The sequence below is a fragment of the Zalophus californianus genome, chromosome 11 (genome assembly GCF_009762305.2).
Source record: "Zalophus californianus isolate mZalCal1 chromosome 11, mZalCal1.pri.v2, whole genome shotgun sequence".
NCBI lineage: Eukaryota > Metazoa > Chordata > Mammalia > Carnivora > Otariidae > Zalophus > Zalophus californianus.
Genome location: NC_045605.1, coordinates 38,952,907 through 38,979,223, shown reverse-complemented (window position 1 = coordinate 38,979,223; position 26,317 = coordinate 38,952,907). Strand labels below are relative to the sequence as shown.

At 49.8% G+C, this 26,317-nt stretch overlaps 2 long non-coding RNA genes across 3 annotated transcripts in view; both read right to left on the bottom strand.

Moving 5' to 3' along the window:
• The window catches only part of LOC113914331, a 76,651-nt gene extending 60,784 nt beyond the window's left edge, over positions 1-15,867 (bottom strand). The window contains exon 1 of one of the 2 annotated variants that reach the window (XR_003517440.2): positions 15,691-15,867. This is a non-coding gene — a long non-coding RNA (uncharacterized LOC113914331). The remainder of the gene's footprint in view (positions 1-15,690) is intronic. The other variant, XR_003517443.2, reaches the window with a different exon arrangement.
• LOC113913516 lies at positions 11,646-13,947 on the bottom strand. Its single transcript, XR_003517244.2, has 3 exons — positions 13,730-13,947; positions 12,490-12,595; positions 11,646-11,736 (listed from the first exon to the last, which is right to left on the bottom strand). It is a non-coding gene; the product is annotated as an uncharacterized LOC113913516 (long non-coding RNA).
• Positions 15,868-26,317: the final 10,450 nt, after the last annotated feature.

Sequence of the window (26,317 nt, the reverse complement as noted above, 5' to 3'; positions counted from 1 at the left end):
AATCCTGTTTTGGCATTTCTTCATTTTTTTTTTTTTTTAAGTGGGCCTGGGCACTTGAGAGTGGCTCTGTAGTTAACATGGACTTCCCAGAGTCTGGTTCCCAGAAAATGAACCAAACGCCAGCTACCATTCCCCAAAACCAAAAAGAATGGAAAAATCTTGGAAAGATTCTAGACGAAATAAGGAAGGGTTCTTTAGGGTTCTTTATGCTTCGTCCTCTCCTCACTTTGGCGGGGGGGTGTGCTTGCAGGAAAGGTCAGTTACCACGGCTCTGGGGGGGTTGGGGGGGGGAGTTTCTCAGGCCTCTGCTTTTGGAGCTGAGACCGGTAGCAGCTCCCCATCACAGTGGGTTAAAGACAGAAAGTAATAAGTCGTTCACTGAGTCCCGAGTGATTTTACATACATTGTCTCATTTACATCTTTTAGATATGAGGATACCCCAATTTCTAGGATACAGACTCAGACAGATTAAGGAAAAAGAGGGAACCCCACCAGAACCAGCCAGCGGGGACAGCATTGGAAGAGGGGGTTCTCTCACTTTCAGAATACACCTGACTTTAACTAAACACCTCCTCTGACGTTTTCTACGAAACTTTCAGAGGAAGCTATAGAAGTCTCGGGTCTGTGGCATCCCTTGAGAATCCCCGTCTGTGAAATGGGGTGACAATGGCTTGCTGGGGGTACTCAGTGAGACGATGCCTCTGCAAAGCACCTAAACACATATATTTACATGCCAGCAAGTAGAAACGACTGTGGGCAACAGTATTACTGCTAGGACTCTGTGAGCAGCTTAGAGGGAAGACACCGGAGAGAAAGACACAGCAAACACACCCCCAAAAGCTTGTGTTTTTACTTCTTAAAAACATAGAGGAAGCACGGAATACTGAAGACGGAGGAATATTCGCGTCAACAGCTGGGACACACAGACGAGGTGGTTCAAAGACTCCATTACCACCCGTGTTATCTGGAGGAGCTCACCATCTCGTTGCACCCACCCAAGGCCTCGCGCAAGAACAACAAAAAAACAGGGACACGGGAAAATCCAAGAGTAAAACCCAAGAATTCTGTGGTCCAGTAACATCCGAGTGACAGCCTAACACAGAACTCCAGTTCCGCACAGAAGTGGCTTTGGGTTGAGGGGCCTGCGTCCCCAACACCCACAGCTGGGAGGGCACATCTCGCCTCCGAACAGGCCCGGGGGCTGCCCCCATGCGCCCCTGCTCCCAGCCAGGGATGTCTTCCATCCACAGGGCTCCTGAGACCAGGGTGGGGTGGTACCAGAGGCCAGACTCTGCTCAGGAGACGCTGAGTGCAAGTCTCTGGCCTTGCTACTTAACACATTCAGTCTATGAGCAAATACGGCGTCACTTTGAGTCTTTCTTCACCTGTGAAAGGGACACAATAATGTCCATTTTTCAAGGTTGTTGTGAGGATTAATTGAAGTAACGTACACAAAAGGCTCAGCACACAGCAAATTGGCAACTGGCTGCCATTACTAACGTAAGCAGAAGCCAACCAACACAGGATAATAATTAAATTGGATTTCTTCTTGTTTCTTTAAGATTTTATTTATTTATCTGAGAGAGAGAGAGAGAACACAAGCAGGGGGAGGGGCAGAGGGAGAGGGAGAAGCAGGCTCCCCGCCGAGCAGGGAGCCCGACGTGGGGCTCAATCCCAGGACCCTGGGATCATGACCTGAGCCGAAGGCAGAAGCTTCACCCACCCAGGAGTGCCCAATTAAACTGGATTTCTTAAAAGAAAAAGGTTTCATGAAGTTAGTGAGGATCAACAATTTTCAGAAAATTCAAAGAAGCAGGGTGGAAAACAACGATACGCCCGTGGCTTCCTGAAGGTTTTTGAAATCTCTCCACCGATGGCTCTCCTGCAGGAATAGAAAAGTGGAGTATCTCGTTACCTCCAAACTCTTCACACTTTATAAATACACCACACAACCAACCAGAGAGCGCTTGCTGCCAACCTCCTGGACAAACAAGTCCAACAGGATTTGATCCGGAAATTAAATGGCCGTGCAGCCCAGCCACGCACCGTTCAAAATAGATACCCATGACCTACTTAGTCTTCGAGTACTGTGCTCAAAGCCAGAAACAAGTGGATGGAGAGACAGGGCCACTGACTTAGCAGACCCTGCACAGCCCCCTGGCTTTCTTGTCACATGAAACATGCACGGAAACAGCAATGACTCAAAAGACTATCTTGGGGGTGGCGAGACAGAAACGCTAGTCACAGACATCCCACTAACAGCTCCTCACCTCTGACCAGCCCCAACAATGCATTTTCATTCATTTAGACCAAAGGCTACACCTCTCATGACAGTCGCTTGTCAAGCTACCTATCCTCGCCCTCATAACTGTGCCCCGAGTATGTGCATCTACCCCATGAAACGGTGGCTTTTTTGGGAGCAAGGCCCCACCTGGTTTATCTTGAGATTGCACCCAGGGTCCTGCACACTGTCTTAGTGTGCGGAGAACAAGCACTCCATCCATCGTGAGAGGGTGAGCTCTCTCTCCCTCCCCCCCCCCACCAGTGCCACCTCGGGATCCCAGGCCACTCATATGCTTGGCCGCTCAAGATCAGAGGATGGAAAGACAGACTGGTGTCTGCTGTAAACACAAGGAAGACAGACCAGCCCAGAGAAAGCTGTTGTGTACTTTCAACGATCACATGGCTACAAAATGATCTCCGACGTGACCGTTCATCTCACCAGGGAGATGTGAGTCTTGGGGAGGGCGAATCCAAGGACCTTGAGAGAGACACACATTCTAGAAAATCTCAGAGCACCCCAACCTACAGTACTAGGCAGACAATGGAACACGGTTCTTCACCAACTAAGCCACAGTGGAGGAGACAAGCTGATGGCCAAAGCGAAACCTGCTACTCTTCACCTTCAAATCCATCCTCCTCAGGTCTCTAGGGTTAGCCCCAGCCACTCCCCTCTGCCGCGGTACACTCAAAATTCCCATCCTCGAAACTTGCCCGACAGCACCTTAGTTCACTTAGCACTCTCCCCCACATTATGACATGTCACCATCTACAACCATGGAAGGCAAGCTGAACAAGCATTTTTACTACCCACTTAGAAATGAGGAAACTGAGGCCAAAGCATGTCGACCACACAGTGACATAAACAGCAAAGCACAGACCCTTGAACTCCAAGCGCAGACTGGATGAAGCCAGGTATCTGAGCTGTAAGCCCCTGTTCTTTCCAGGGCGCTCCACTCCGAGCACCTTCTGGAAGAAGTCTAACACCCAGCCCTACCCGACACAGTGGCCCACACGCTTCAACCGTCATCAACCCTGGTGTGGTGGCACCTGCGTCAGCCACAATGAGCCAGGCTGGTCAGCCACCTCCGCGACAAACACAGAGTACCCAACCCTAGGGACTTCCAGAGGAGAGAGGCACATGAGCGAGCCGGCTTTCTGCAATCAAGTGGTGAGCATGGGCAGGGTAAGTAAGTAACCACAGATCCCAACAACCACTAGCCAGAAATCCCAGAGCTCTGAGTCTCAGGGTCCTAGGTTCAAATCCTCTCTCTGAAACTACTTAGTCTCTGTGATTTGAGGCAAGCAACTTTGATTTTCTAGTTTTAGCTTCCTCATTTATAAAATTAAGGAGTTAGAAAAGAAGGATCCCACCGTGAATGTACTTAAATGCCACAGGACTATATATTTAAAAGTGGTTAGTGAAAGGTGAATTTCATGTTATATATATTCTACCACAACTTAAAAAAATAGGTTAACATTTGTATTTTTTAAAAAAGGATCTTACAGATTCCTAGTGAGGATTAAATAAGATAGAGTGGCAAGTTCTTACAGTGTCTATCACATATTAAATCCTAACCTATTTATTATTTATGGTAATTTTAATAGTTTCTGTTATAAAGACAATACATTTAAAAAATTTTCCTGTTATTCCAAACTCCAGTGATAATCTTCAAGATAAAGTTCTTTATAGTATTTCTCCTATGCATGGACATTTCTTAAATTTGGAATGTAAAATTTACATAATTCTATAGTCGTGACCCATTCTTTTCTGCCTTATCAGTAGTTGTAAAAACAATTCTCACAACAACATCCAGAAATAAAGTGGCTTTGTCCCAGGCGGGGATGAAAAGATGCATGAAACTTGAGAAAAGAACAAGGAACTCATGTTGAACGACTGGAGACACCTGCTTCCAGTGCCAGGACAGATAGACAATTATGCCAAATCCCCGGCCACCTGTTCTTCCTTTCCCCATCAAAGTTCACCCAGAAAGTCAGCACTCTGGAGGGGGGGGGGCTGGCCAAGCAGGCCGAAGGCCATGCGGGAGCTCTGTGGAAGGTCCGCACATGTCAGGCTCAGAGGGACAAAGAGCTCATGTTCCTGCTGCCCCAAGGAGCTCTTACTGTGACCAGGGGAGACGGTGCAGGCAAATCATCCCAGGACCCCTGCATCCCAGGGAGCAGGGGGGGCAGGAAGGCATCGGGGAGGAGAACCAAGAAGGGAGACACGCATTCCAACCATTTCATCCAACCCCCAGGTGAAAGATGAGACAAGTGAGGCCCGAGAAAGCCAGTGATGTCCCCAAGGCCATAGCAAGGAGACCAGTCCCAGTAGACTGAGCTCTCAGGGCCGTGGGCTAACTTACAGCATGTTGCTGCCTGCTCAGGGCCCAGCAAAACAGGTCAGGGCCTGCATCTGGTAGATCCTGCCCATCAACAAGCATGCCTGGGGCTTGTCAGTGCAGAGATGAAGCCCCCCCCAAGCCCCCAGGGCAGAGGACAAGGGAGCTCTTTCGTGGGAACAGCCTGTCTGGCTCTCACTCTCAGGCAAGGCTTCTGCCTCTCGCAAGGCCAGACTCCAGACTTTCTGGGGGTGCTACCTGAGTCAAAACTTCCCGTAGTGTCTGGCAGAGAATGCTGCACCATTAAAAAGTCAGAATTATCATCTTACCAAACACCTTATTAGTGCTCATTTTCCAGCCAAGAATAGACCTCACAACTTTGATTGTGTCTGGGTGTAGGTTTTGGGGGGGTGACGGGGGAAGGAGTGAATGGTGCCCAAAGGCAACTCCTGGAATCCTACAGAAGAGCAGCTGCCCCAGGCCCTGGGGGATTCTATTTCCATCTCTGCTCACACAGAATTCGCTTCTCGAGTGCTGCTTCCCCAGGGAGTGACAGTGCCTGGGGCCTCCCAGCTCGCCTACCTGACTGCGCAGCTCCCTCCCCTAGCAGGTGGAGGCAGGGAGGAGGGCCCGAGATCAGGCCCACCCACGGCCCACTTCTCTGGGGCCCCAATCACAAACATGCCAGGCCCTTTCCTCCCGAGGCCCAGAGAGGAAATTAAATGTCAGCCAGATAAAGAGATTTCCCTTCAGCTCTGATGCCAAGAATCTGAAGTCTGATTCCCCCAGCTACCCTGCAAACCGAACCTGCACAGGCCTCACACCCTCAGGCCGGGCGTGTTGAAGACACACCACTGCCCGGAGTTCCTCTTCGGTGACATTCAGATGGCAGGCCTCAGTGGTTTTAGGGCAAACAAGAAGAACAGCGTGGAAAACTTTGCAGGCCAGTTACAGTGCAGGCAGCAGAGATGGCTGGCCCCAGGCCCCTGGGCAAGCACATAGCTCACTCGGGCTCTCCACAGGTCCTTCTGAGCATGCCTCCCTGCCCTGTATTTTCAAGGCCAAATGCGGCCTGCTGCCCAAGGGAGCTGACTTGACCCTTTTCACAGCATAGTGACTTTATCCACAGAAGGATCCGGGAAGCTAAACACACTGACCTCAGCATTTTCTAAATCTGCCGGGGTGATAAACACCTTCACCGAGGCCTAGCGTGCACCAGGCAGGCCTCGGGCTCGAGAACGAGCAGCTCCCAGCAGGCCTGACACACACACCAAGTTTCCTGGCACTCCCAGCCACCCCCCAGCCTGGTCTACTTTCTCTTCTAATATGTTTGTGGTTTCAGTGTAGGGAAGTGGGTGGGTCAAAGACATCTAGAAAGACCTAGGACAGGAAAGGGCCGTGGATCAAGGGTCAACAGAGCACTCACATTTGAAAAAGAAAGCACAGAGAAACCGTTGCTCCACTCCATCTGGGTGGGTGCACACCATCCTGCAATGGCCATCTGAGTCTGGAAAATTCCCAAGATGCGCTGGGCACTGCCAGACCTTCTTCAGTCTGTGCTCACAGCCCCAACAGCGGCTCCCATCCCAAGAGAGCAAAAGGCCAAAGGCCTCCAAAAGACTGGCAAAGAGCTACAAGGCAGTCCTGGACGCCCTCACCTACCTCCCAGCCCTCGTGCTCTCCTGATCTCGAACGTGCGTGCCCCAGGAAACTCATACACAGACCATGAACTATAACTACTGATTGTCTATCCCCCTTCACTAGTAAATAAGCCCCAGAAGAACAGGATTTTAGGTTCTTTTGTTCAGTGCCACGCCTTTTGTCCAGGTGCCATCCACGTCCCTGCTGGGTGGCTCTATCCCTGCCAGGCCCCCAGACAACAAGCTCACACATGAAGCTTGGCTCCCAAGAATGAAGTTTCCTTTTCCCCCCTCTGGACTTGAGTGGCTCAGCCTGCTTTGGAGGGCTTAGGTACAGCCTTCTTCATGCTCACCTGGTTTGCAGGAACCAACCAGCAGCAAACAAATGAGGGACTTCAAATGAACTTGCCGTCATACACAAACACACAGGCATGCACTCGTGTGCGGACATCACTCCCTGAGCAGGGCAATTACAGGTGAGCAGGGGCATGAACCAGCAGAGTAATCAACGGGAGGCCAGCAGCACCAGCAACGTAACCAGGCAGAAGGTAAAAGCACGAGTCCCAGCCCTGCCTCACCTTGACCTCTACTTGACTTAACCTCTCTGTACATCAGTGAACTCACCCACAAGGGCCTCAGGAGGGGCCACTGGCAGACCGATGCTAAGCACCTAATACCCTGAGGTCCTCTTTTCCTGCACCTGGAAACGGGCAGTGCGGTGGGGGGGGGGGGGAGTCTCACCCCACAGAGGAGGAGAGCTGGACCCCATCTCCACTCTGAAACAGCCAGTGTGGCGTGGGGAAGGCACTTCACCTCTCACTCAGGCCCTCGCTCAGCCTCCTTAAAAACAAAGAGGAATAGTTGTACTAAGGATCCCCCAACACTCAGTCCATCTAAAAAAAAAAAAAAAAAAAAAAGGGAAAAGGCCTCGGCATCGGGGCTTTGGGGTTTCAGAGCAGGAAGTCTGGTGTAAGCACAGAACGTCAGAGCTGCTCCCTGACCCCGCAAAGGTTCCCTGCCAAAACCTCCTGCCTTCACCCCTTCTCTATTCCCACAACCCAACTGATCCCAAGCTGGCTCTAGTCACCTACAGATCTCCTGACGCCCCTCTTTCTAATCACTACACCATTCACATTTTGATATTTAACAAATGTAATATGCACTCATGGGTTTATAAACATTTATTAAGGAAAAGGGACACAGAGCATGGTTACTTACCAAGTACTTCCTAGGTAATATGCTGAGAGCTTTATAAACATAACTCTCCATATCCTCACAACACAATACCTCACAACAATACCCTGTGAGGTAGCTACTGCTATGACACCTGGTTTACAGATGAGGAAACTGAGGCCCAGAGAGAAAATACAACTTTGCTTAAGTCACACAGCCATAAATGGCTAAGAGGAGGCTAGAACCCAGTTTGGCCTGATCCTAGAGCCTCTGTACCACTCCAGGGTGACTCCTCCATCACTCCTTCTCTCTGGCCCCCTCTGAATGGCAGGTAAAGAACAGCGTCAGCCAGGAATCGAGAGCTTCCCAAAGCCCACTGTAGGGATGGCCCAGGTGAGCCCAGCCGTGGGGGCCTCTAGATGCCTCCTCTACCAGGTCAGGCCCCTGGAACACCTTCTAAGAAACCATGGCTTCTCCCCAAGGCACCCTGCCAAGAGACAAACCATCACAGTATTCCCACAACAAGCCGGGACAAAGGGAGACTACCACACTGCTGGAGGAAAAGATTCTTCCTTCACCATATTCCTGGAGGCTCTTCCAGACACAAGAAGGTTGATTTTCCAGCATGCAATCCTTAAACGTCCTCCCAGTTCAGCTGTCCAGCCTCGAATCCCTGCCTCGGCAACGCAGAACTGACTGGTCTCAAGGTGCTGCTTACACATTGCCTCCTCGGGGGGAGATTCACAGAAACACTCCAGCAGGTTACGCCAAAATTCAAGTGTTCTATTAGAGTATGTAGCCTCTGGGAAAAGCAGGGAGAACGCGACACCATGAGCCTTTGCTTCCCGTGCCACGCTGACAGCCCTGGCGGCAGGACGCTCACACCGCCCTGTGCAGAGTGTTGGTCCTTGAGCGCTCAGCTCCTTCACCCTCCAAGGTTACGATGAACTTGGCCACTGAGATCCAGACACCAAATGATGAGTCTCGCGGCCTCACCAATAATCAATGAAATGCCTACTAACCCTATTCACTTCTTTCACCCAGGATGCTAACCCATGGAGCAATGGGCAGCCTCATACACCACTGCTAGTTTAAACCAGTACTGTCCTTGACAGCCCACGGTGGGGGCACCCCTGTAACAGTTTAAATGTGTAGCACCCTGGGGCGCCCAGGCGGCTCCGTGGGTTAAGCGTCCAACTCTTGATTTTGGCTCAGGTCATGATCTCAGGGTTGTAAGATCGAGCCCCGCATCGGGCTCCGCACTCGGTATAGAGTCTGCTTAAAATTCTCTCTCCCTCTCTCTGCTCACCCTCTCTCTCTCTCAAATAAAGAAATAAATGTGTAGAACCTCCGACACACCAATTCCACTCCTAGAGAATGACACGCATGTGTACATGACAATGTGTACATATGAAGACGTAACAGCAAAAGCACTGAGTTGGTTTACGCGTCTAGGAAAAGCGAAAAGCAGGCCAACTCATAACTTATGATATATCTATACTACAAAATATTTCAGAGACACATAAGAGAGAAGAGCTACATGCATGAAAAGATCTATAAAATACATTAGGTGAAAAGACAAAATAGTGAAACGGTATATAGGGTGGAATCAGTTTCTGCTTAAAAAGGAAACAAAACTACATGTATTTGTGTGTAGATGATGGACAGTTGATGGATAGGCTACAAACTGCTAAAACTGGTTACTTCTGAACGCCCAGCAGGGCTGCGGCCTGTGCGGGAGGGATGCTGGGGGGAAGGAGGATTTTACATTTTCTATCATGTAGTTCCACACTGCCTGAATGGGCGGTGGGGTGGGAGAGCATCGTGTACTCATGTATGACCTATACTTTGGAGCCACACTCCAAGGTCTCCCCAAGTTCAATTTCCAAGCCACGGAGGACAGACTGGATTGGGGGCGACAGGGAAGAAGGGAAATGTTGGGGGAGGGGGGAGGCCAAGGAAAACTTTTATAAAAGTTCTGTGGAAGCTGCCCATCAGAGGAACCCAGCCTGAACATGCTGGGCTCCAAACCTCACTATGCTAACACTTTTCCTCCCCTCACAGGACGAGAAAAGAAGAGAAAACGCAAATCTGAGAGAATTCCCTTCTTCCAACAGCAGAGGAGAGGCGAACAGAGCTGCTCCCAGGGAACCCAAAGCAGTGGCCTGGCCAAACTCCAGCCTCCCGCCTCCCGCCCATGAAGGCCCCAGGAGCCCAGGGGCGCAGGGAGGGTAAGACCCCCCACCCACAAACCCCAGGCTCACTCCCTGGAGCCCCTCCACGTAGGCAAATGGCCAGAGCATCTTTTCACCCTCGTGACTGAAATCCAAACTGAACCAGTATACAAATCAGATGGTTCTGCCAACAAAGCAGCAACAATGTGGGAAAAGCAGAGATAAATCAATGGTAGCCTGGCTAAATATATATTTATTCCTTCTCCTTGCCAGCAGTAGCACTTCTGTAGATTCAAATGTTTGATAAATATCTTTTTTGCTTCCCAGTAATAATTAACAAACACACACATGCAGCTAAACACGAAGCAAAAAGAAAACCAACAAACGGGCTTTGCTTAGGGCGTAACGTTCAAGAAGCATGCACGACAGCTAACATCCCCAGGCAGAAATGTCTTCCCAGGAAACAGGTACCCTGTTCGTGCAAGAGCCAAATTCAACGGGCCCTCTGTCCCCAGCTAGGGTGCTACCTAAACGTGCTCTCAGGGCAATGAAAAGTGGTTACATCTTGGGAGGGAAAGGGGTGACCATCCAGCAGAAAGCAGGGGAGCTGAGTTTTCTGCAGTGACTCGCGGCAGAGACAGCTGTGACTGCAGATGCTGGGAAGCAGACAGGCAAATAAAGGGAACCCCTGGCCTCCTTGCAATGAGGATAGAGCCCAAATAAAGCCGGAACCTGATCAACTGGCTCAGCCGAGCGAGAAGAAACCATCTAAAGGGCATGGGTATCATGCAGTCTGGAAGACGGAAGCCGGAAGCCCAGGCAGGTTTATTACAGAGGCTGGCAGTGAAGGAGGGAGAGGGCATGAGACCAGCAGAGCCCTGAGGTCGCAAAAGAGCATCCTATGGTGGGAACCCGTGGACACTAGCCACCAGGACCGACCATCTACCCTGGCTCTGACTCTGCTTCACCTGAGTTTGGTGTGGCCCCCTGCCGGGTCTGTACCCTTCAGGCGAGGGTGGTCTCATCTCCTCCCAGGGCTGGCCGCCTCTGTGAATTCACCCACCACCACTCCCATTTCCTGGCCAGCCCCCCGCATGCTGGGGGACCACAAGTCACCCTGACCTCGAGGCAGATCACCTCTTGGGGAAGAGCCAGAACTGAGGACCACACCCCCTGGTGGGTCCACTGAGTCCGTCAGGGAACAGTGGGGTACAGATTCCACCCCAGGGAGGTTTCCTTCTCTGAGGGCCTTTTCCCTTTGATGCTTTTCACTTGGTCAGAAGGCTTGAACCAGCATTTCTGAGGAACGGTGTCAGAGGAACCTGAATTCAATCCTGTGAGACGCTCCTGGAAAAGGAGAAATAAGGCTAGGAGACAGGCAAACAGAGGGGAAGTGGCTTCCAGGTTGTACTTGGGCACCTTTCCCTAGCTGTCAAAAGAGACCAAAGGGGCAATTTCGGTTTCTGCAGAGGCTGCTTTCAGTCTACCAAGAGTCAGAATGGGGGTCAGAGCTGCAGTGGGAGGGGTGAGGAGAGACAAGCATGGGTTGGATTTGCCCCCTCCTTCTCTCAGCTCCCACATCCAAAGGGACAAAGCGCGATCCATCCTGACACATCCCCGTTTGCCATCACCACGGCCACGGCCACAATGTCTCCAGTTCAAGCCCTCATCACCTTTCCACGGGTGCCAGGAACTCCAACGGACTCACTTTCCAGTCCCAACTTCCTATCCCACACGGCCCACTCTAAGACACAGATCTGATCCCCTCTCCCTTAATGAAAACCCCCAGCCTACGGGACAGAGTTCAACCCCCCGCAGAGCACGCAAGGCCTCTACCTATGTGGGTACTGGAGTCGCAAATGTCACGGCGGACACTCAGACTAACCCTGTGCTGGCTACGTGGATGCACGTGTGTTCGGGTGCCCACGTCCTCGGCTGTGCATCGAGGATAGCACAATCAACCAGAGCTGCTGGGACGATTACATCCAAGTTGTAGACAGCCTTGCTCCCCAAGAACCATGATGGTGATGTCTCTACCTGTCCCCCGCCTGGCTCCGGAGTCTGCGCCACCTCTTCATAATGAAGGACTAGCCATGAACTCAGGGGCAAAGAAGGCACAGCAGAGATCTACACATGAAGGGACAGCGACATAAAAATTAGGCAACCAAAATGTGAAAGAAACCAAAATCAATTCATTATCAAAGTAATGCGAGAAGAGGGAAGGAATGGGGAAAGAAGGAAAACATCACTTTGGGGAGGAAATGTTTCTAAAATATACAGCTCTATGATTTTTTGGACTTCACTTGTTCCAAAGATTGGGAGGATTACATTTCAAAAGCTCACAAAGGAGACACTTTTTTTTTTTTTTTTTTTGGAAAACTCTTTCTTAATTAATATCTTCAGAGAACTAAGAAGTATTTTTATAGGCTGACTGAATCTTAATAAAATACTCCAAGAAATTCTGGCATCAGTCACAGCGAACACCCTCTTGAATTTAATTTCCTTTCCAGCATACGACTTATTATGGAAACTCATTTATGATACCACCACAACCAGTCAAAATCTGCCTGGAGGACAAAAACTTCAAAGCCCCACAAGAAAGCCTTACAGGACAGGATGGAAACCGGCCCCATGCTCAGCCAAATCCTACACCTAACCGAGATTTCCCCACACCAAACTTTCCGGCTTGTACGGTCAGATTCCACTCTTCCATCTCCTGCCCAGCCCTTAGCCCGCCCTGCCCTCCCACCTTACACCGGAGCTCTTCCAATGCCTCCTTCCAGCTAGAAATGCCCCCAAACTCGGGATCTTTCTCCCTGCCCAACACAACGAATAAAAAGGAGACAGGGCACTAAATGGGCAAAGGGAAACTAGCCTTACCCATCTTCAACTTTCTATCAAAGACAGTCCTTTCCAGCCTCTGGTTTTGTTCTCCCTCCTTTTAGATGATGGCAGGGCCTGGAATATTCACCATGTGCAATGGCCACTGGGGTAGGAAGGCAAAAGCTGGAAGGATTATTCATAAGTACAAAAATGTACCCTAAAAGCCTTTTCTCCCTTGAGGACAATTCCTACTGGAAGACTTAATCAGTCCCATTATCCCAAGTGCCTGTGGGCAAGGGGAAAGAAAGGGGTGAACGCCAACCTTCACTGAGCACCCACCACATACCTCATTTAATATAAGGCAGTGATCCTGATCTTACGTATGAGGAGAACAGGCTCAGAGGGGCCAGGGGATGGGCTCAGGAGGTACACCGAGGCCTACCGGATACCAAGACTCACAGACTCAAGCTTCCAGTATCCCCAAGTGCTTACATTCAAATATTGCCTGGGCTAGAAAATGCTTTACAGTTTACACATTGCTTTTCATATACATTATCTCATTTACTACCGCTACCCTGTAGGAGAGCTAAGAATTCCTTTTCCACTATTACAAAAAGGCTATCTGGCTTCAAAGATCATCAGGAAGTTGCGCAAGCCAGCTATAACACTTAACAGTTTGTTTCCTCAGTGTCTGATAGGTGGTAGGGACTCAAATAGTTAACTATTATTAGCATCATAATTTTCACTAATTTCACAGTCCTAAGGGAAAGTAAAATTTACACACACAGACAAGCACACATATAGATACAGTACAGACGTTTTAAAGATTCAATCTAATTAGTTACGCCTTTACGTGTTGGGGGAGGATGTAATTTTACCCCTTCAAACTCAAAGATAACCACTAACTGCAGCTTCCAAGAAACTGACCAAAAAAGGATTACAGAAAATGATGTGGTCAAACCCAATATGGATTTTGAAAGCTAATGGAAGAGAACAAAAGGATCGGAGCATTTCAAGTTATGATAAAATACAAAAAAAAAAAAAAAAAAAACCTCCTCCCCTTCAAGCATTATGGCTTCATCATTACTGTGCCGTTTGGCCCGGCCATGTCATCTCAACTCTGGGGTGCCCCTCAGCATCCAAACAAGAGAGCCAGCAGACGACCTGGAAGTTCTAGTCAGAGGCCGCCCAGGGGGTCTGGGGTCTGGGGAATAAGGGAGGAGTGGCCACATGATTACTTCAAGTTATTTTTAATGTGCTGCATCTAACGAACTGTTTGCCTATGAATTACACTCACTTGAAAGGAAACCAGGGAAATTCAGAAATGCCAGATGCAACAGGAATCGGCTCACGACTTCTCAAGCCGCAGGGAAAAAAATGACGGAAGTGTGGTGGTACAAGGGTCCCAGGATCAGTCAGACAGAAGGAAATCTTTAGTACAATGGCAATGAGAGATCCTGGGGGTGTTCTTCGAGTAAGGCTGCACCAAGACCAAGCCAACCGAGCAACCACTCCAGGCTTGAAGGTTAAAACAAAAGAAAAAATTCAGGTCCGCAGGTAAGATACACCTAATTTTTTCAAAGCACAATTAACAACTTTATAGTCAAGATTGCTAGACAGCCATGTACACTGATGGCCTGCACCACAACAGTATTCATGCTATAAATCTAGTACCAATTATTATTAGTTTTTTATTTTGCTTTGTTTTTTGCAGTCTTTCTTGCATCTTATCTGTTGTAAGTCCATCCTCATTTCCATAATTATCATCGGCTGATGCTGATGTCGTGTGACTGATCCAGTCTCACAAGGAAAAAGATTTCAGTCTCCCTCAGAAGCTGACTCTTGCCTCCACCAGATTATCTAGTTCTGTTTTTATACCCCATTTCAGAGAAATGGAAACTCAAGTCCAGATAGGGCCCATCCAAGGTCATCCTCCTTGCTCGTGCACCTAGGACTAGAACTAGGGTTCAAAAGGCCCATGGTGTGGGTCTCCAGCTCCATCGATGTCGCAAATGACCTGGCATACTTGTGTCCTGAATACAAAGTTTATTTGAAAAAAGAAAAAAAGGCCAACATGAGTCATCACTGTTGTCAAGGGGCACCACACAGGCTGTTCTAACAAAGCATCCAGCTTCTCCAGAACCACTTGTTTCTGCAAAACGAGGCTCAGCCAGGGAATAAAGGGCCATGTCTTCTTCCCCTTGAGGATACCCAGGACCCTGTGAGCAGCCGTGCGGCTGGCCTTTGCGGACCTGCTGGCCCTGTCCAGGGAATCCCTGACATGCCCTATGCAGAGGGCCTGGGGTGGGTGGGTGTGGGAGGAGGTCAGAGTTGTGCTTTCAGACAGCTCCCTGCGGCAGTCAGGATGTCATACGGGCCAATCCTGCTCACCTTGGAACCCCTACCTAGCTCACCCACTCAGTGATCCCCTCCTCAACTTCCCCAGGACAAAAGAAAGCACTGCAGGGTGGGAGGTGAACCTGATGGATGGGGAGGGGCGGGACCTGACCCAAGCGGTGGAGGAAGCAACGCTCAGCTCCCTCCCGCACCCCTTACAGGAACTCCCCATCCGGTCTTCAGACGCCAGAGGTGTCCCCAACTCTCCGAGCCTGACCCCTCTCTCGGGGTCTGCCCCAACGGAGGCGGAGAGTAGGCAAAACCCACTCCCCATCGCTCTACTCCGCCACCGGCTCGCCTCCGGTCCCCAGTGCTCGCCCCCCGGAGGGCCTCCCTCTCTCCCTCTCTCCTCACGCGCAGGGCCCCCGGCACTTGCCCACTGCAGCGGGAGAGCCGGAGCGCACCCCCTTTCTCCCCGCCCGCGGAGGAGCCGCGTCTCCCGCCTTCCCAAACGGGGCCCTCCCGGCCGCCCCGCCTCCGGCCCGGGACGCGCCCCCCCCCCCACACCGCGTCCCTGCGCCCCCCGGGGTCCGCCCCGCACCCGCACTTGCCGCCCGGCCCGTGCGGGCTAGCGGTCCGCCCCAACTTTTCCGGCGCCGACCCCGTTCCCGCAGCGGCGGGGATTCCCGTCCGGAACCGCGACTGGCGGGCGGGCTCGCGTCCCCTCGGCCCCCGCTCGCCCCCGCCGGCACGAGTTGCGCTCGGGACCGGCTCTGCGCCCGGGCCTCGGCCGGCAACCCGGCGCGGAGGCGGAGCTGGCGTGGCGGGAACCGCGCTGTCCCGGCGCGGGCACCGCCGCCCGGTGCCCGGCGCCCGATCCCCGCGCCCGCCCGCCGCGCCGCCGCGCCGCTCCCTGCCCACCTGCCCGCGGGCGCCGGCGCCGCTCACCTCCTCCCGTGCCGCCGCCGCCGCCGCCGCCGCCACTGCCGGGAATACGTGGCAGTGGCCGCCGCCGCTCGCGCTCCCCGCCTCGCCTCTCCTCTCAGCGCCCGCGCGGGCGGCTCCGGCGCGCTGGACCGCAGCGCCAGGCGCCCTCTGCCGCCGGGAAGCCGAATCCTCTCGCCCTAACCCTAACTCGCCCGCCGCCCCCGCCCGGACCTCAGCCGCAGCCCACCCCCTTCGCCCTCGCCCCCCCCGGCCCGCCCCGGCCCGCCCCGCCCCGGCCCGGCCCCAGCGCTCGCCTCCGAGCCGGTTCCGCAGGGCCGCGGGACCAGTCCTGCGTGCCGGGCTCGGGCCGCCGCCGCCTCCAGGGAGCCTGCCCTGACCACCCAACCGCTAGGCGCCGCCGGTACAGGTCATCCCCGGGCTGACACATTTCCTTCTTCTGGGACTGCGTCGCCCACGAGGTAGTAAAATCGGAGAGGGGGCGGGGGGGGGGGAGCCAAACACCACGTCTCTCGCGTTCACCGTTCTCCCCGCTAGGGCTAGGTTAGCGCCCTGCCTGGAATACCGAAGTGCGCAATAAACACTTGTTGAGGGAGCGAAGGAGTGAATGAATGGGTAGAGATTTGTGCGGCTCTCCACAGTAGGCTTTTAAACCTCAAGCGGACGGATATCTTGACCTGGATTTGTTTTTGTAAATTACACAGGCACGTGCGCGGCTTCGCTTGAATAAATGGGATTCACAATTTGCCACCTCAGACCAGCGCCAAAGCCGCGCAGAGCCCACAGCTAAATGTTATTCGGGGCATTTAGTCAAATAGACTTAGGTTTTGGATCTACCTCTTACAAGCCGGGAAATCTCCGGAAAGCTAATCTCCCTGGGCATGGTTACCTCATCTATAAATTAAGAATAATAAAATCCATGTCAGATGCGTTGTTGTGAGGATCAGATGAGATCATGCGTTGTATGTAAAGCGCTTTGCCCAGCTGCCCCCGCCATACACTCACACGCCCTGTAGACTGTAGTATCTAAAATGGTCGCTCTTTTTAGTATTATTACTGATCTAGTAGTAGGAAAAACTACAGGCAAAATGTAAAAGAAAATGGCCACCTTTCACCTGAGGACAACCTGTTGGGACTGTCATCTGCCCAAGAGGCCTCTCCAGTCCCTCCTCTCCTCACCACCAAGAATTAGCTGGTGTTGATTAGTTAAAGAGCTGTAGAGCTGGCTCTCCTACCGGGTTTTCGACCAGCGTTTCTCTGTCTTAATTAAGGAGCGTTTATTTTATTGCAAAGGCAGTAAATAGTTTGAGCCCGCCCCCCCCCCAGCAGTCTACTGCCTCCTCCTCTTCCCTCGGCCCCTCTCTCCACACCTCGAGGCCAATCTTTTCACTTCTGTCTGCTTCCAGCTCCTCACTTAAAGCAGCAGTGAGGAAAGTGTCCTGGCCTCAAATGGGACGGGGCTGGAATTCCAGCCCATCCCCCGTGAGCTTTGGGCACCTCAGTCCCCTCAGGGGTGAACTGGAGAGAATAACACTTATCTGTGGCATTGGGAGAGAATTGGTGACCCAGTCTCTGAGTGAAGTCCCTGGAACATAGGAGTGTTTAATAAAAGGCAACTATTGATTGATTATTTTAACAAGCATTTAGGGAGCATCTACTGAGTGGTACAGGGGCTGGACGAGTGAGGAGAATAAGCATGGGGGAGGTGAGATGCCTGCCTTCAAAGGAGTTTGAGTTCTAGGAGATGAGACAGGCGGGTACCTACCACCCTCTGTACGAGGGCGGAGGGATGGGGGGACATGTATGCCATTAAATATGAAATTAGCAAGCCTCAAGTTCCAAACTGGGGCACTGGTATTACCGTGTGGCTTGCTTGAATGCATTATAATTGTAAATGCCATTTTCCTCTAAATATTATGTACATAACTTCCCAAGGCCACTGCTAAAAATTAATGAATAATTTTATGAGGCAAGCAGAGCCATTTGATGTAGGATTCAGCCCCTTAATAAGGTGACTCCAAATGCTTCCTTATACTAGTAATAACATCTATATTGCATCTTTGTGAAAGCACCATAATTTATAAGTTAAAGCTCCGCATCTTGCAATGCATGTCTAAGAAGGGAAGTTCACAAGTTGTTGCACTAATGACCTCTAGTGAATCATACCTCAGTACCCATGGCCTTGCTGCAGCCCCCCTGGGGGTGACCTGGGCTAGGTTATGTGACATGCTTGGGCCACTGGGACATAAGCAAACATGGAAAAAGCAGAGACGACTGATGAGCCCTTGTGCCTTGTGCTTGCTGTCTCGGGATGCCGTGAAGGAAGTGAAAACAGGTGATGGTGAGGATAGGTCTGTGGAAGACACACCATGCTGGGTCCCTGTGCGACCCTGGGAAGGGGACAAGGACTCACACTCAGGATAGATGAGGAAACACTGCCTGGTGCCTCAGCGATGTGCCCTGTTGTGCAGTGCTGGGCCGGGGATAAACAATATCGGCCGTGAAACAGGAGGGGGAGGCCTCCAACAGGGAAGTCTGAGGGCCTCAGAGCGTTTGCAGAAGAACCCTCAGAACCCAAATTGGGTTTGTGGCCTGGCTGCAGCTGCTAGGAACTGAGGTCGGTGGTGTTGTTCATAAATCTGCTCCCTGGGCCCGGTGCATGCCTGCTGAGTGGTGTCTACAGCAGAGGTCCCAGGCTCATCTGCTTGCAGGGGGCGGGGTCTGTGGAGAGGTTTTGGCCGTTCAGGGGCAACCCAAGAGTCATAAGAGCAATGCAAAGCTAAATGTTTTTCTCTCTTTTATCAGTGACTATTATATTTGTGATAGTTGGGGCTTGGGGGGGTTGATTTTGGTCATTTTTTGGCAAAATGGAAAGTTGGCAACCTCAGTTTCACCCCCAACCGTTTTTGTACCCGTACTGATCCGTGCAACCTGGAAGTGTGTGTCCTTACACGCACATGCACGTGTGTATTGAGATGAGACTTTCTTAGGTCACCAAACACTGTTCTAGCAAAGGAAAGCCACTTAACCCTAAGAAGAGATACTGTTTTTAGTCCCTGTTAACAAAGGGGAAAACTGAGACCTCAAACATTTAAGTAAGGCCTAGCTGAATACAGAGGTCAAACCTTTAGGTGTGAGTTGAACTTCAATCTGATACAAATTCCCAGAAGCCTGACCTTCTGGAAAGACTTTTTTTAGAACTAGGCAAGGGGCGAAATTTATCTTCCCTAATCCTCGAGGGGAAAATACCCAACTTCGTATACTTGAGGAGGAGTAGAGCATTAAGTCCCAGACATTTGCATTTCCACCAGAAGCTAGCCTACCCATTCCATCCACTTAGCTAGAATTTGAATTCTTCAGAGAAAACTACTGCATAAGTATCGAGTATTAGAATAAAAATGTGTTTTTCTTACTGGTAGTAATGTCGAATGTATTTTTTAAACAAAGACTCTGAACACAATTATACTTACTCAATTCTACGGTAAAGGTAGCCTTGCCCACTTCCAGAATGCTATAAAACCCCGTCTAAGGAAAAGTTTAAAGATCTCTGTTTCCATTTGTACAGAGGTACTGGAGCACTCATGAAAAGTTCAACCAGGATCTTCATGCTCACTGCCTCCGGTTTTGTGAAATTTAAGTCTGCAGCTAAAGGAGGGGAAGGACTCCCTACATCTTCCCGCTTCCAGCAACCAGAGCAAACTCCCAAGCCAAGAACACCAGTGGATTCTTTCAATTCAATTTCTTCACAACTTTCTCCCTGCCTGCAAATGTTAAGTTTCTATTTCAGGAGAAAGAAGAGCTTCATTAACTTGCCTGTCTTCAGGCTTCTCTAATTCCTTTAGAGTTTCATTTTTTTAATTTTGGTTTGGTTTGGTTTGGTGTTTGCTTGGGAAAATGAGACCACACTAACACCACCACCCCCCCCTCCAGAGTCCCATTAAATGCAGAACAGTCCACATGGGCAGGATGGAAGCTCAGCTTTGTTCCATAGGTTGTAAATCGTCCACTTCAGCTTTTAAATTCCAAACCGAAAAGCAGAACTTCTTAATTATCTTAGCTCTCAGGTCCATAATCTCAAGATCTTCGTCAATGCCTCCTAGTTCAGCTGTCCCTTTTGGTCTGGCACACTTCTAACATCAAAAGGTGTTTCTGAAAAACTGCGTCCTTGTCCCCAGTTGAGCTTCATCATTATCAGAAAGCACTGGTACGGGGCGCCTGGGTGGCTCAGATGGTTAAGCGCCTGCCTTCGGCTCAGGTCATGATCCCAGGGTCCTGGGATCGAGTCCCGCATCGGGCTCCCTGCTCCTTGGGAGCCTGCTTCTCCCTCTGCCTCTCTCTCTCTCTCTCTCTCTCTCTCTCTCTCCCTCCTCTGTCTCTCATGAATAAATAAATAAAATCTTAAAAAAAAAAAAAGAAAGCACTGGTATGGTTTCTAGCCCATACTTAACTCTTCAATCAGTCCACACATATTTACTGAGCACCTTGTATGTGCAGGCAGCATACTGAACTTTGTGGGTACAGAGGCAAGCAAAAAGACACGGTCCTTTCCCTCCCTAGAGAAGCTCACAGACCAGTGGAGAGAAAAATAAATATATAATTACAAATTCTGCTTAGTGTTTTGAAGGAGAAGACCAAGGTACTCTTAGAGAGTTTAGTAGAGAGACCTAGTTTTAAATTGAGAGGTCTGGGAAGATCTTTCTGGAAGTGACCATTAAGCAGAGGCTTGAGAGATGAATGGCTATTGGCCCAGTGAGAAGCCCATTGGGTCCATGGCTCTCCTCACCCACGGCTTCTGCCTCTCTTAGATAATGACCAAGATGTGTAACTTCTCAGAGCCTCATTTCTCTCAGAGAAGGGTCCTGGAAGCCCTGTTTCCACACAGGCACAGGGCGGGGACAGCCCAGGGTCTGCCTCCTCCACTCAGCCCGCACTCTGCTCTCTGAATGCCTGACTCCCCTTCGCAGCACTACGGTAAGCCTTGCAAGTGAATATGACTTAGGTTAGCAGTGCAGGTGAGTCTCTTACCCGCTTCCTGCATTTGTGTGCAGTCTCTACATCCAAGCTGTAAACTTCTGGAGAGCAGATGGCTCTGTATTAATCTCCTATTGTAATGCTCACTGTGCCTGGAAGAGAGCTTGGCTAGTAGCTACTGCACTCATTCAGTGGGATTGTATTGTATCTCTGCATTCAGTGGTGCGACAAACATCTGATGTGAAATCACAGCCAAATTAGGTAAAATCTGCGTTGGAAAAGAGGAAAAGAAGCTGGCATGAAGTGCCTAGGTGTGGATGTGTTCCCTGACGCTTCGAGGCATCACCTTGAATGGCTTTGACTCTGTTAGGCCACACTTCCTCAGTTCTAAGACTCCTCCACGGTAGGATGCAACATGGATTTAACTACAGTTTACCTTCCTGAGAGTGAGGAGGAAGGCAGGGGGGCTGCTTTCAATGTATGCACATATTGAGAGGCATTTTATGATTTCAGAAGCATCAGAATGTTCCCAGAAAGTATGTCTTAGAATAAGGAAGAAAAAAAAAATCAGGGACGGCTGGGTGGCTCAGCCAGTGAAGCGTCTGCCTTCGGCTCAGGTCATCATCTCAGGGTCCTGGGATGGAGTTCCATGTGGGGCTCCCTGCTCAGCGGGGAGTGGGCTTCTTCCTCTCCCTCTACCCCTCCCCCCACTCATGCTCGCCTGCTCTCTCTCAAATATATAAATAAAATCTTTAAAACAGTATCATCACTTCTTTTCATGGGATGTAACCTGAACTTTCCCTTTTGCCTGCCCCCTGTCCACACTATTATCTTTTCTCTTTCTTTTCTTTTTCTTTTTCTTTAAAACCAATTTTTTTTGGTAATAGTGCCTAAGATTCCTTCTGACAAATTATTCTTCCTCATTAGATAGAGTCTGCTGAAGTATTTCGTCAAGGTGACTAGCTTTTCCTTAGTGAAGGGAAGGGCACCTGACCCAACTCAGGCCACTCAGACATGAACAGAACGTGGGACGATGATCAGAATGTCAAAAGCATGGTCATGGATGGAGCTTACTCATCCCGGATGTCAGATGCAGATAAGACTGTCCAGAAGCTTCTCCCATAAAGACCCTTTAAAACTGCCCGGTTCCAGAGTTAGCTTCTGTTATTTATAGTCAAAGAATGCTAAGTGGTTCAGTGCCCTTAACCGTTGGTACATCTAGAACTGGAGTTTTTAACCTGGTGTCCAGTGGCTTGGAAATGGTCTATGGATGAGCACGCAGGACAAACATGATACAATTTTTGTATCTGTAGACAAATGCTTTTTTTTTTTTTTTTTGGTGAGAAGGTCTGCAGACAGTTTTTGTAGATTCTCAGAGGGATCCGTGGCTGAAAATAGATTAGAAACCATCGATCCCAGAGCAAGGGTTCTTAACTAAGGTCTATGAGTGAACTGGGGTGGAGGAAAATTATGTCTTTGTTTTCACAAACGTACATTCACGTTCCGTTTAATTATGAACACAAGCAACGAGCTACAGTATTGTTAGCAATACCTGTGACTTTGCCACCAGTAGAAATCAGGTATTTTCATATCACATTATAGTGTTGCAGACATCTCAAAATATAATTTACACCTCTCACTACTTTAAAATTACAGTGTTATTAGACCCACAGCTAGGTCTTGCTATTGAATGTGTTAATAAAGAAGCATATATAATTATTTGACCACCCAGTATTTATAACTGCATCTCAATAGAATTGGTTCCCTTTACAATCCCGTATGCTTTATTTTATTCAGATCATTGTTCTGAGGAGAGGTCCAAGAGCTTCGTCGGACTGCCAAGAGGTCAGTGATACAAAAAGTTTAATAGCCCCCTTAGGGAAAACTTAGTAGGCCGGTCTCCTAGCCTTACCTATATTGAGTCAAGAAAGCTAGGCTCTGTCCTATGCCCCCCCACCCCCGCCTTTCTACAACTCGACATATTGGCTCCCAGCACCGCAACCTCTGAATTCTGCCAAAGCAGCAGGCATTGCTGGCGGCCCAGAGAAACACACGGGCTCCTGTGCATCATAGGAAAGGAACAAAAGCAAAATAAATAAGGAAATAAATTTTTTAAAGGAAGGGAAAGAGATCCGGAATAGGTAAATCCTTAGGGACAGAAAGCTGATTAGTCGTGGCCAGGGGCTGGAGGGAGGGGACATGAGGAGGGACTGCTTAATGGGGAGCAGGATTGCTTAATGGATGCAGGGTTTCCTTTGGGGGTGATGAGACTGTTCCGGAAGTCCGTGGAGGTGCTGTTACGCAGCACGGCACTGCAAGTGTACTAAATGCCATTGAATTACAAAATGGTTAAAGGGTTAATTTTATATTACATGAATTCCATCTCAATAAAACATAACATAAAGTAATAAATAAGAGGAAACTCCATTATACATTCACCTGGGAGTTCAAGGTCCTATTTAGGGGAATAAAGAAAATAGAAAATAGATCCCAAGGTTTTATGATCTTTTGTTTCCCTCTCTCCCCCCCCACTCTACCCTCCCCACCCCCCCGTTGCTCATGGACACTGCAATTTTCAATCACTTATGTAATTGCTAATGTGTACTTTAGCCTACACATTAAATTCTGGTTTGCACTTCTGCATATTAAAACACACCACTAAATACTCATCTGACAAGCTATATTTTAAACTTCAAACAAGGTTTTATTGTGCCTGGATGCATTTTAATATACCTACTAAATTTTAGCTGGAGTGAAAAATGGCTGGCAACGATGATTGATAAGGGAGGGTAGAGTCCCTCCCTTTCTATCCCACACATTCGGCTTCCGCTTGGGGGACCAGGGATTGGCAACCCCCACTGCTTGAGAGCTCCAGAGAGCTTTCCAGAAAAGATTTCAGACATGATCTTATTGCCTGAAGCAGGGCGTGAGGGGGATCACCGCAAGCCTTCCCATTCCAGTAACTTACCCGGCCCCAGGACCTGAGTGCATCCCATTAGATCTTTTGGTCTTTGCCAGAACTCGGTCAGAACAAGCTTGGATTAACTTTCCACAAGCCCCTCTTATAGCCTTCCTAATTCCCCTCTCTGCCAGGATTCTGAAATTCCTTTCCTGCTCACCGACCCTTGTGGCTGCCCACAGCCTGCAGGAGAATGCCCTGGCAGCTCAGCCCAGAAAGGGAAAATCAGAACTGACATTTTTTGAGGCAGAGATAGCGCCCAGTGCTGGGTTAGGGCTTCACATCAGATACGTCATTTCATTTTAGGAAGAGCACCACTGTTTCTTCATGGCCATTTGGGGGCTGAGGAAACTAGGTACAGCATCACGAAAAGTCACACTGATCTAGCCTGCACCACGTTTCCCTGCCACTCTTCTTCCCAACCTTTTTTCCTCTGCTGTTTCTGACTGTTCCACCAGGCTCCTCTAACTCTCCCCTCTGAGGGCAGAGACTGTGTCTTCTTCCCTCTTTGTATTTATTGCAGTACCCAGGAGGACAGAAACTGCTTGATTCTCTCAATCAGCACGAGATTTGCTTTCTCAGGCCCGAGCCCTGCACCTCTGTCCCAGATGCTGTGCATCTCTTCCCTCTGCCCCCTGGAAGTTTGACGGGGCTCCGAGTCCTCCTCTCCTGCCAGCCCTGCACAGGTGAGCCAGGCTTCACTCAGAGCTAGAACCCTTGTAGCCAGAAGATGAAAAGGGCTCTTTTTACCCTTTACATGTCTAATGACATCATCCCTTTCAGACTTTGGGAAATTCATAACAAATGAAGTATGGCCACTTACTCAGAAATTGAGCAGGTGTCTGAAGATTCTGGGGAGGGGGGAGACGGTATGTGGTTCATATTGGCAGGAAGATGAGGTGCAGTGGAATCAAGCACCTACAGGACAGGACAGGGGCCTTGGGATGAGAGACATGGAGGGGAGACACAGCTGCCTGCAACATGTAGTTTCAGCGATGTTGGAAGACCCCCAGGGGTCCCTAACCATGTTCCTCTGAGCTTGTAATCGTTTCTTCTTTCCTTTTGTGTTCAGAATTCCTAGCATTTCAGTTCTCTGTTTTGGATTATGTGGCTTTTTCCCTGATGCGCCATCTTTCCTAGATGTACAGGTCGGGAAGATGAATGAGGGGTGGGGAGGTGCGTAAATCCCACATGTTTTCTGGGAACATGGGCCCAGCTAGGGAAAGGCAAAGAAGACCAGAATGAGTAGCTTTCAGTCAGTTTCTGCAGAGGACTAATTGTCACTTTGGGGATACTTTGACAGGTACAAGGAATCAGGAATAGGATAGGAGAGTAAGGAAGAGTCTACGGGGAGAAAGGACTGATGGTGAGTGGGGCAGACACTGAAAACCCTTGACGCAGGTCAGCCTGACCGGTTCCCTGAGATGGACAAGCCCAGGCTGGCCCAGCAGCAGCCTGTGGAACTCCAGGCCCTCCAACGACAGGCTGCAGATGAGAGTTCAGACAAGCAGCTGGGGCCAGGTGGAGCCACGGAGAGATGAAGGAGCAGTCAGCCAAGAACTACAAGCAGGCAGGAAGTTGGAATGAGTGACATCATAGCTTTCTGCTGTAGGACAAAGCCCCAGCCCAGCGTTTGTGGGAAGGGAAGGGAAGTGGAGGGCTGGCCTCAAAGAGCCAGCTGCCCCAGCGGCAGAGGGACTGACGGACTGAGCCGTTTCTTCACGGGAGCTCCAGGTGCAAGGTGGGGCCTGGGAATCAGGAACAAGGCAGAAGCACCTCGAGCCATGTGAGAACAAGGTCTTCAAAGACAGAGGCACCAGGGTTTTAAAAATTATTATTTTTGTGGCAAAAAAAAACACAACATAAGATGCACCATTTTAACCAATTTAAAGTGTGCCATTCAGCAGCATTAAGTACATTCACAGTGCTGTGTGACGTCACGGCTATCTGGTTCCAGAATATTTTCATCACCCCAAATGGAAACCCCATTCCCATTAAGCAGTCACTCCCCACCCCCAACCCCCGCCGCACCAGCCCCTGCCAACCACACTTGCTTTCTGTTTCCATGGATTTGTCTGTTCTAGGTGTTTTACATAAATGGAATCATACAACCTGTAACCTTCTGTGTCCGCCTTTTTTCATTTAGCATGTTGTGGAGGTGCATCCATGTCATTATAGCATGTGATGGTGAATTTTTCTGTGTCCACTTGACTGAGCCATAGGGTGCCCAGATATTTGGTTAAACGTTCTGGGTGTGTCTAGAAGGGTGTTTCCGGTTGAGATTAACATTTGAGTGGATAGACTGAGAAAAGGAGATTGCTCTCCCCAGTGTGGGTGGGCCTCACCCAATCTGTTGAAGTGCTGAATAGAACAAAAAGGCTGAGTAAGGGAGAATTTGTTCTCTCTCTCTCTCTCTCTCTCTCTCTCTGCCTGTTTTCGAGCTGGAGCATCAGTCCTTTCCTGCCTTTGGACTCAGATCTAGACTAGAACCTACATCAGCAGCTCTCCCGAGTTTCCAGCCTATGGACCGCAGGTCTTGGGACTTGCCAGCCTCCATAATCACGTGACCTAATTCCTTATTACATATATGACATAATATTGTGTGGCATATATTAATATATACTGTATTTATATTTATTAATAGATAATATATGAGAGATATATGTATATATC